We start from the raw sequence: 12,089 nt of genomic DNA on the forward strand, positions 1-12,089 counted from the left end.
TACTACATTTCATATAGTTGCAGAGAATAATGAAGGCCTATTTTGATCAAAAATACATAATAATCCAGATTAAGGTTGATCCAGGTCATCGGAAGGCCTTCCGGTGGACGCTCAGTATTTAGAACCAGGTTATGGGTTGATTTTGTTGAAATATTAATCAGCACTACCCATAGATGCCTGTTGCTGTGGATTTCCAGCACCACCTTGTTCTAGACGACTGGTACCTTTTCTCCCCCCCCCCCCCTCCGATGGCCTCTCGGAAACCCGGAATAAAACCGGAACCACTTGGCCAATCTGTTCCAATTTTTAGTAGACCATAATTTCGAACATTTTTCTACTCAGTGTGAAAATTTCAACCAATTTCATGGTTAAAAAAAAAAGTTATACCTATGCAAACATTGCTATTCGTATACCTGTTCGTAAAAATAAAAACTGCACAAGCGCGTTAGGCCCTCCCCAGAAGTAAAGCAGGTGGTGTTCATTTGAAACGCTAATAACTTTTCGGGGGTAACTCGGATTCACATCCGGTCTTGAGCCAAGGTGTTCCCAATACTCCAAAGGTGCTACACGAAGAAAATCGACCCACTACAGCGCCACCTAGAGCCACGAATGTGAAAGTGGCTCGATCCCCTATATATTTTGTCGATTTTCCCCATACAAACTTCAAGCCGTTTGAGCGAGGGGTTCCCGTGAACCAAATCACTTCAAATTTTGGCAGGGTGTTTCTGACCCCCAAAACTACCATTCCAGAGGGTAGCGTTTGAAATTCCAGACTTTGACTTTTTCCATATAACGCTGTAACACTCTAATGCTCACTATCGAATTATTCGATTGTGCTTTGTATAATCAGCAAATATGGTGATTAGCCAACCGGTGGAAACTATCGATTTTAAATTGGCTCACTACTTGACTAGCCTATTAGTCCTAAGTACATTTCTAAGCGTACTCCATTCTTGTCGAAATTCTACTACTACATTTTGTTTGTTTTGATTCACTATGAAAGTTTGACAGATAAAATGAGGGGTTCGTGGATTTTCCTATGTTTCGAGGGGTGCATCTATTAGCTTGAGACCGAAGATAGTACCAGAGGTGAGCCAAAAAGTTGAGCACGTTTCTTCGGGACCTTCTGGTCTTAGAGTTACCTCTACGGATTAACTGCAAAAGAGGTGTGTTTACTGATTGCGAGGGAAGCTGTAGTAGATCGTTCCATGCTGCGTGTGTCGGTTTTTCTGAGGATAGTGTGTGTTGCCTAAAGAAGAACATCATCTGGCTATGCAATGATTGTCTCTCCGCTTTCTACGAACACATGCAAAAGAGCGCCGTTGGACTACTCGAACCTGATAATGCGCTTACAAAGGTGGATGCTGAACTTGCTGATATCAAAGGGAAAATGGACCTGGAGTTCAGATCTTGATGCTGCAAACTATCGTGAGGATTGGAATTCTACTTAACTTCAAATAGTTTCAAATAAGTCAGAATATCGTGCAATACTTTGGTTGAATCTGTAGAACTCCATGATAATAACTTCTGGATCATTTTGTTACATATTTGCAATGTCCCAAAGATAATCAAAAATTAATTATCAAAATTGTTTAGTATTGCTTGTAGGAGTTAGGTTTATAAATTTAAAATAAAATTGCATTCCGGCTTGCCGCAAAACGCCAACACCCACTCCGACACAAGGAGGCGTCCAAAACGCAAAGAACGATCGGTGGGCAGCTTCCGCCGAAACGAGCGTCGCTCGAGCAACGACGCGCAAAAAAACGAACTTGGGAGGTGGAGGAGGATCGGAAAAAAAGAGACGTCGGTCTCTTGCGTACCAACCTCCCAACGATAAGGTCGAAAATCTAGTCCGTGGTGAAAAATTATAAACCGTCGTGTGAATATCACTTGTGTCGCATCCAGTTCACAGTGAGACCAAGTGTCGACTCTCGTTCCGGAACCAAGATAGTGCAGTGTAATTTGAAGACCGACTCCCGATCTCGTTCCGCGAGCGGATCCGATTTGTCCCGTGGTCCCAAAGTGCGTGAGGAATAATAATCGCCGTTTTCTGGTCCGGGGCGAAAACCAAGGAAAAACTACGGTTCGAGTGGACGCTTCGCGTTGAATTGGTGTCGTTCGTGAAGGTGGTGTTCTTTGGCGTGACAGCGGAACGGAGAGTCCCCTCTCCCAACGTAGAAATTAACCTTTTAGACGGAAGCTAGGCTCCCCCTGAGATGAGTCATTAAGGTAAGTCGCATGCTCCCAATTGTAGGAAAACCCTTTCTTACAATTTGGAGGACTCGAATTAGTTTTGTCATTTCATATATATTTTCTACATTATTTAAGGAGCCACGCGATTCTACGAAAGCAAAAATTTAGTCGGAACATCGTACAATATTACAGCCTGTTGATTGTCAATATCAGAACTCCAGGACAATTTGAAGAGTGGAACATATTTTGAATTCACAACTTCAGCTTTACTAGATGCGAAGACTTCATATCAAGAAGACTGGCAACTTTTCCAGAATCCAAGCGGCAGATACAGTAGCGCTGCGCTTGAATGAAGGTGGAAGCAACGCAGAGAAAAATGAGCAAATACACAAACCTTTCTTCCGAGGATGTAATCTTTGCTATCAATCTCGTTCGAAGCATTTACCTTTGAGGGGCAGATGACGCGATTGTACCTGTCTCATAGCGTTCGTATGTGAAAATGGAAGATTTTTTTTCCTTTATTATAGAGATTTTTAGCCATATGGCTAGTTCATCTCTTACGTCTTCTTGATATGTTGTTTTCGCTAGATGTCTAATAAAGCATGCAACCAAATCAATTGAAAACAAACGTCAATGTGTGTGCAAATTACACTTATTCCGTTTGTTATGTTTGCCTCATTCATAAAAATCGGTGGGAAATTCTGTGAGGGGTGAGCTATTTTGTGTGCAGAATGTGTAAAAAAAAAGGAGGGACTTCGAATATTAATCTAAATGCATGTATACAAGTACCAGACATGTTTTGCACTGCACTAGGATTAGGCGATCTTCAGAGAAATATCGATCTTGACGGATCGATCTTATATTTGGCTCTAGAATCGATCCACTGATTAAATCGATACCAAAGAATCGATCTTTGGTAGATCGAACTTTTGATTTTTATTTTAATACGCTTGTTTACGTTGGTACCCCAAGACATTCTTTCCTTTATAATATTCAATTGAATGTTGTCGTAACGGTAAAAAACAATGAGCATAGGATGTAGGTAGCGCAAACCTTCGAATGTTGCTGTATTCGTAAATATCGGAAACGCAAATAATGATGTCATTGTAGGGAGCGATGCTGATGATGACGTTATGTTCGTTAAATTTACCACGTATTCTGGAATGAGAGTAAACCGTTTTTTCGATGTAAATACACTTACAAATTTAACACCTTTTTTGTAAGATTGAAAAGATCGAAAGAAGAGATAGATTTTTTCGATCTTTTCGTAGACAAAGAATCGATCTGAAAAATCGGCATAAAAAAGATCGATCTTCCAAAGATCGATCTTCCAAAAATCGATCCAAGATCACCCAATCCTACACTGCACTGTCCTCTGTGAACAATTAACGGAAAACAGATTATGTGAAGTTTTTGATAGATGTCACCGCGAACAACAGCAGTGACATCTGATGGAAAATGAATGCAGAAGCTTGACAAAATAATTAATTGTAGATGTCTCCACCGTACGTGAACAATGGTGTCAGCCATCGTTGGTGGCACAAGTTTTTTTTCACATCAGAAAACATGTTTTTGTTTCACTTCATGTGGACGTCGAAAGCTCGCCAAGAATAAATTTCGAGTGAGATGTATTACCAACCAGTGGAAACTAACGATTTTAAATTGGCTCACTATTTGACTAGCCTATTGGTCCCAAGCAAATCGATTAACGTACCCCATTCTAGTCGAAATTCTAGTACTACACTATGTTTGTTTTGATTCACTATGAAAGTTTGACAGATAAAATGAGGGTTTAGTGGATTTTCCTATGTTTCGAGGGGTGAATAGTCTCTAGTCTTAGAGTTTCTTCTATGGTAGGGTTACGGTATGTAATGTGGGTCTAGTCCTTTCATTCGGCCTATCACGCAAATAAATAATTAATTAAGGAATATTACACAAAAAATAAGGAAAATATTGATCACTGATGATTGATAAATGTGTACCACACACAAATCAATTTATATCACAACATTTCAATACATTTTCAGCTCTCGTAAGTAATAAAACTGGTTGAGAATATCACTCTGTTCGGAGTTTTTAACCGCCATGACTTCTAAGGTTAAGATGGGAAGGTTGCACTGACGATCATCAAATGGCCTGATTATGGCATTTATTGAATGGAATTACCTGATAATACACACTAGACGTAAAACTCACAGTTACTGTTTGAATATTTTATGTTTATTTTAATTGTTTAACAACGTTTTCACAAGTAAATCATGGACCCAACTTTAGGGACACATTTCTTTTCTATGTTCCTAACTTTGGCCCATGAAATTCATTTGACAGCATATAGCAATAAGAGTAACGTCAACAATGTGGTTTGCATTTGGATGATAAGGAACGAACAGGAAGGGAGATTTTTTCTGCCAAATCTGTATAATGAACATCACAATGTTTTGATTTAGATATTCTGCGGTCGAAAGACGATAAGCGAAATTTTTAATTTTTAATTTTTAACTTGAGTGATTTAATGTAGTTTTCGTAAAATTTTCTCTAAGAAATGTTTTGAGGAATGAAGAGTATTAAGTTAACAGTGATAGTGATAAAAAAAAATACATAAGAAAACGTTACCAAGAGCGTTTTTTTTGAGAATCAAACAGGATAGGACGAAGTTGCATCCATAAATAGACCCAATTTGGGGACAATAGACCGATATTACATACATTTCCCTGGTGAGTTTTTGTCTTAAAAAAAGTAAGTTTTTCAACTTTTTGCGGTTCCTGATAGCAAACGACATGATAAGCATATCTAAACATACCATTTAGCAGTAGAATATCGTTTGCAGGTAAATTAATTGATGAGTTATGATTAAAAACGTAATCTATGGCTGCATATTAGACCGAGGTTAGGGACGTATACCCTATTACTGATGTCGCAATGATTTCCTTATATCTTGAAATTTAATCGATTTGATGAAATCAAAATTCATTATTTGGCATGGCGAGTTTTATGTTTTAATTCTAATATAGTCCGGGTAATTCCCTGGGGGCATCAGGGACATGCCCTGAACTGACCAATGTGGTCCGCGGCGCTCGAAATGGCCACCATTGATTCGGTTATCATATTTTGAAGTAAGGGGCTGTTCATAAACTACGAAGACAGTTTAGGGGGGGGGGGTTGATTATTATCCACGGTCCATACAAATTTTCAAAATTTTGTATGTGCAATTGTCTACGCAGGGGAGGGGGGGGGGGGTCAAGAATCCCAAATAAACCTTCTGCGTAGTTAATGAACAGCCCCTAATATGTTTTGTCACATGATAGGTTATATTCCATATGCAGCACCAGTTGACCGAATCTGGATCTGTCCAATCATATTCTATGGACGAGGCTATGGAATCATGAGACTTTTAATGTGGTGGTGGTTGCGTGCAAATCGTATTAGTGGTTACCGAGAAAGACAACTTAGTTCCCAAAATTCATGTTTTTCCAAACTTTTCCCAACCCTTATCTCCGGAAATAGTTCACCGGTTCTAAATTTATTCCAAAGCATTCAATTTGATCATAATACCTTTTAATAGGCCGGTTGATTCAATTAATTCCGTTATGTGGTTGGCGACAAATACCACTTAGTTCCCGAATTCCACGATTTTCGGGTCTTGTTCCGTCCATATCTCCGGAACGAGTTAATCGATTGAAATTTATTTTAATTAACTTAACACTATTAATTAACATTCTAAAGAATCATGGTACCTTTTCATTTGGTGGTTCAATTCGGTAGAGTGGTTGCCCAGAAATATGTTTAAGAAAATTGTGTTACGCACACTCACACACACATACAAAGACAGACATTTTCCGATGCCGTCAAGCTGAGTCGATTGGAAAACTATTATAAAAATATGAATGTTTTTATAAAAAGTAAAAAAAAACAAAAAACTCAAAAACGTTGAAAGAGTTGATCAAAAATAAGACCAATTGTAAATTTAGTCGATACGGGCGCGAAATCTTAGGATTTCTATAGTACAATTAGCCGAATATTTAGGGAGGAAACCAAAATTAATCGCCTTGCCAACATAGGCTATCACATTTATTTTGGTGGCACTCCTTAAGTAATAAGCTTTTTTCTGCTGTTTCGCGCGGCATTTGGAACTCGCCCGGTACTCGGAACTCACTTAGTTTAGATATTTTATACTTAACAGATTTACTGATTCAATTGGAGTTCTACGCGGACGTACCCTTTGACTCGTTAATACGTTTATTCTACACATTAAGAAAAAAAATATGTTAATTTAGGTGCTCTAAGAGTGACATATACGAGCGTCAATTTTGACAGAAATTTGAGTCATACAAGACGCAAAAAATAGCTTAATCTAACGTACTTTTCGTCGAGCAACGAACTTTTAAGTCTCGGAACACTTAACATTACGTTACATGTTTGTTTACGTTTAATCCCAACCCCAAGTAACAACTTTGGTTTTGTGACGGTTCTGAAGACAATGATTTAGACTCGTAGAATGCTTCAAAATTTGGGATCGTGGGATCTGAGGCAAATTTGCTTATCGCTGAGATCCTGCACTTTATGTGACTTGTTAGTTGACGAGACTCAACATTGGGTCCTTCTCATTCACCGTGTGGGTCATGTTTTGAAAACTAAGTTGTCACGCAGCTTCAGCTTGATAGGATAGAGCGCTACTTCGTCGTAATCGTCCATTTCCGTTCTATCGAGCTGACAACATCAGTAATACGTTTGTACCGATGCGTCAGTTCACAACCTACAAAACAAAGCCTATAAGGGCGTATTTTGTGAATATTTACACTCATTGTTCTCAAAAAAAAAAAAAAAAAATAAGAAACGCTCCTAGCGAACTCGCTTTTTCTACTTTCATCAAAAGGACGAAGAAAATCTAATGATGTTTCAATGCGTTAGGACGGAATTGAAACTCTTAGGACGAATTTGGAATCAAGAAGCAGTGTTAGATTTTTAACAATATCTCAACAATGTGTGGCTCTTTATCAAATACAACGGTACTTATGGAAAGGTCAATAAATGTCTTGAATGTGATAGAAACATTTAATTTATTGTTAAAACCCTTTCAAGATGAGAGGTGCCAACTTGTGCTTAGTAGGACGGAAATTAGATCAAAACCATACCATATAAAAAAAAATACAATAAGTTTATGCTCTACAATTGTGGATAATTTTGAAGTTGCTGTTGTATCCAGTTCAGGAAAGTTCTCATTTTTTATAGGCTTTCAAAAAAAAAATTAATTTAAATTTTTTTAAAATGTTCCTTTTTTGATGTTGAAGATTTGAACAACTTTTACATTTTTGTCGAGAAGTTATGATTTTTTTTCAGTTTGTATTTATCTCTCGACCTTTTGTTCATGCGACCTTTTGTCCATTCGACCTTTTGTTCATTCGAACATATGTCCTTCGACTTTTTGTCCTTGGACCTTTTATCTTTCGACCTTTTGTCTTTCGACTTTTTGTGCTTCGATCTTTATCGGTCGATCTTTTGTCAATCAACCTTTTGTCATATATTCGTTTTGTACACATTAAACCTGTCAATTTTGCATTCAGAGAGTATCGATCAGCGATTTTCTGATTTTATTTTCGCTTATTTTGCTTCTGCGGACGACCTTCCACCAACCCTAAATCCGGAACTAGCTCCAACGTGACCCCCTATCACGAAAGGCAGCCAAAACAATATTTTCCACTTCCTTCCTTCCTCTCCGTCTGTGTGTGTGTGCAGTGCATGCTTCCCGTTCCGCTTCCGTCGATAATTTCAGAATTTTTTTTAAGAAGCTCAACAACCACACGCGATACCACCACGACGACGACGACGACGACGAAGACGAGGGCTACAACGCGACCGACACGACCGTGATGAATTTATTGTCTTTTCAGACAACGGCGTTCACCCGAAAGTGGCGCATTCTTTTTCCCTCTTCCGGGTTCTTAGTTTTGCTCCTTCACACTCACACACACATATACATTGTATTGTTTCGCTGTACATATTTTTCTAGTACCTAGAGGGTAAGACTTTTCCTTTGAACCGCCCGCCGTCATCGTCGTACGGAACTTTCGACGCGCTAAGGAAAAATTCGCTACGGAAGGAAAGCTTTCACGCAACGACAAAAAAAGGAATTGTGAGAAAACTCTGCTCCCCTTACAATTTCTTATTCGTTCAGTTGGAAGCAGACGGGGAAGGAGAGGGTAAATTGCCCAACTTCCAAGGAAGTGTGCACCCGTAAAGAATGTGAAATAATGCCGCAAGGTTTGCGACGCCCATTCCAGGAGCAGCAGCAGCATCTGGTCGACCGGAAGTGGGGTGCAATAATGGGGGGTAGCGGGGCGAGAAAAATTCCCCCATTTGTGGTTCGTGGTAAGGCGAACTAAATTTATTAACCACGCTCAACTTGGTGTTGCCTCACTGACTACGCGGAAGACAGTTATGCCTTTATTTTCGACTTCCTTTGAGAACAAGAAGAACAAGCAGAAAGTCTATTAAATAGGCTGAAAAATGGAGAAGGTAGACCCCGGTAGGGTCCCGTATGCTCTGCAAGTGCGTGCCGGTCTTTGTGAGTTCCATGTGAAAAGAAGACGTCTTTTCTTTTGGGTTCAAGCCTCAAGGAGGAAAGCCGGCAGCGTGACGAACTTGATGAAAAGCCCATCGACATGAGCGAGATCTTAATTTTCGATGCTTTCTTTTGTATGGAGTGGTTTGGGTACAAGGGTTGGCATTTGAAAAGAAGCGTTTCACTTGATTGAGCAGTTCATGAACGGGCATGAATCATGAATGAGGCTGGGTAATGAAGAGTCTCCTAATAGGAACTGAAAGGGTTGAATAGAATGTAAAATGGACCTAGTGTCTGTAAAATTTGAACGCTTGTTCAGACCAAAGCAACTGAATGCATGAAATCGATAAACCACAACCACGCAACGTATAATTACCAAAAAAAATTGCCAAACCAAATCAAATTCTGCCAAAGTATTTCCCGAATTTTGTCGTCAATCTTTTCAGCTCCGTTGATCAGCCTCCACCGCATCTCTATCGTAACTCGCCATCACACCAGATTCGTTTTAATTCCAGCGATCGTCAACAGCAGCACCAGCCGCCACTTTAGCACATTCCATTAATATCAGATTACATTCCGGAAAATTAAACGCATTCTCATAAAACAATCATAAAACCGTAAAAATATACACCAACAGCAGAAGGCTAATGAAAACGAATAAAGCTTTCGTTTCGCTTTGGCATTTGGTCGGTCGGTCGCCTTCGCTCTACCATGGGAATGTTGAGACCATAACTTTTTCCCTTTCCACCACTGACTAAGCGGGGGAAAAAACACATTTTCTTCATCACCAACAATAGCAGCAGCACGTAGTATTCAAAATTCCACCACGACCAAAATCAGTTCCATGCTTGCCTTGCTACCCTACCGAGCCGTCGGAAGAAATTACCCGCGTTTCGATTTCGCTGTTTCCTTTTCCGACAATACAATGACCTCTGCGTCCAGGAAAAAAAACGTGGTTTACTTTTATGTAACATTGTTTACGCGGGTAATCCTCTTTAAATAACGATTATTGGTATGCGTTGTCATTGTTGTCGAGGCTGGCATTTAATTTAACATTGCCGATCGAACAATTTCCAGTGCTTTTGGGAAAGCCAAAAACAAATTAAAATAATCTAAGAAGGTTTAACAATTCATGTATGAATTCACGATCGATAATTGAAAAGGGTCAATCAGCTTTTGTAATCCTATCTTTCTAATCCCTTTCCTCGCAGATTGTAGGCCGCCAACGCAAATCAACAGAATCATCGGGTAGAGGAAACTTTTCCCTACACGGTAATGCTGTTGGCAGAGTTGCGACCTATCACAATCACGATCGTCAAACAGCTGATGGTAGTAACGCTTTGTACATTCCTATCGATGTGCTCGTCGAAGCTCTCTCCATTACCATCCATTAAGTTGACGAAAGAAGTAAAAAGCAACTGGTGAATGTCGTCTTCGGTTGTGATCCATCACCGATCTGGTCATTCTTAACAATCACGACACTCATCTGTGCTCGTTTTGAAACAATTGCTGTTTTGCTTGCTTATGTGAGTGTGTTGGTGAGTGAGCCCAACAGCTTCCGTTTAATGTTGCCTGCTTTGTTTTTAACTCACATAGTCGCGCCTGTCGACACGAACTTGGAATGCGTAGGCATTGTTTTCATTTTCTTCTTTTCTCATGATCGTACTGCAGAAGTCTTCACTGTTTTCGTTATGCTTTTCATCATCAGCAGCGAGTGTTACATTTTGCTTGATAGCAGCGACCATTACTGGTGATTGTCGTTTGCCATGGATCTACCTCTCACTGTGTGACAAAACGTTCTGTCAGCGATAGTCGGTTGATGCGTAGACGAGTGTCACGTGAGAGTCATGATATTTTGCATAACTGGCTGTTGGGTTGTCTTGGGCGGCCTACGCTTTACGAGGAAAAGGCTAACAAAGTTTTGATTACAAAAGCTGATAGGCCCTTTTCAATTGATGGTCGATAATAACACAAATATTTCATCTTCATTGATTTGGACTTCTTTGATGGTAAAAAATCCCCACCAGGTGCTGAAGAATCAATACGAATGGAAGCAAGCCAATGGTCACTACTGTCGAGGAGCCATAGCCAACGTTATCAGATGGTTTTCAAGCTTATCAGTATCAAAGGTTTAAAAAATCGGTATTTATCTTTATTTAATAACTAGCTGAGTGTATCCGGCTTTGCTCGGGATTCCATATTTCCTTAAGTTCATGTTCTGACTAAAAAAAATCCTATCCTCTTAGTCGCAAGCAATACGAATCATGCTAGTTAAATTAATTAGCAACTGCGAGACTTTATCATCTTTGTTAATTGTAAAGGAATCAATAAATTAACATGCTTCTAGTATCTTTTGTAGCTTGCTGTTATTACGAATCTTGCTGTTATAAGTTCTCTATAAGCAAACGCATCAAATATCAAATAAGCTAATTATCAGGTTCACACACAAGGACCCGTTCAAATATTACGTAACGCGAAATATTTCATTTTGTATGGTGAAACATTTCATTTTGTATCGAAAATGAAATATTTCACGTTACGTTATACGTGAACGGCCCCCAACACAACTGAACCGTATCTATGTCCTTACCTATACGTGATTTCAAAATTATCGACGGATACTCAAGTGTTTCATGTTATTAGGTACTGCACCGTCGGCGGCTAACCTCAAATTTTGACAGTTTGGTGGTACTGTTTACATAGACTTAGCCGATATTTTGTTGAGTGGATTTTTTCAATAATTTTTCTTTTCATCGCCTATTTCCTCGTTATTTTTTAAATGAAAACTCGAAACATCAAAAATATTTTTTCGAAAAAAATTCTAAGTCCGGTGAATTTTACCACTGAACTGTCAAAGACTGAGCTGAGGAAAATCATCTTCACGGTGAATAAAAGAGCAGCCGATTTGTTTGACGTAAATAGAACAAAAATGAACACATCAAATCGAAGAGGGATCTCTCGCTGAATCAAGAAAGGCTGAACAGCACAGAAGCCTGAACAGCACAAAAAACTGAAAAGTACGAATAGCTAAATGCTAAAAACCTGCAAAAAACAGCGAATTAACGTACATCGAAGACCGAAGCTTTAAGTACCTTTTAGTAAACGAATGTTCGTTGCTATACTTCTCTGACTAAAAAAACACGGGAAGGACAATAAATCAGAGAGCAAAGCAGTAGACAAACGTTTTTCAAAGGTTAATGGAGGAAAGAAGCTTATAGTAAATGCATATCTGTCACTACGATCCTCTGACTAAAAAAAACACGGGCATAACAGTAAATCTGAGGGCTACCCAGTAAAAAAGCGTTTCTCAAATGATAGTGAAGATAATATTCTTCTT

The sequence above is a fragment of the Ochlerotatus camptorhynchus genome, unplaced genomic scaffold (assembly GCF_037179485.1).
Source record: "Ochlerotatus camptorhynchus isolate MF236.1 unplaced genomic scaffold, CSIRO-AGI_Acam_v1.1 ptg000192l, whole genome shotgun sequence".
Taxonomy (NCBI): domain Eukaryota; kingdom Metazoa; phylum Arthropoda; class Insecta; order Diptera; family Culicidae; genus Ochlerotatus; species Ochlerotatus camptorhynchus.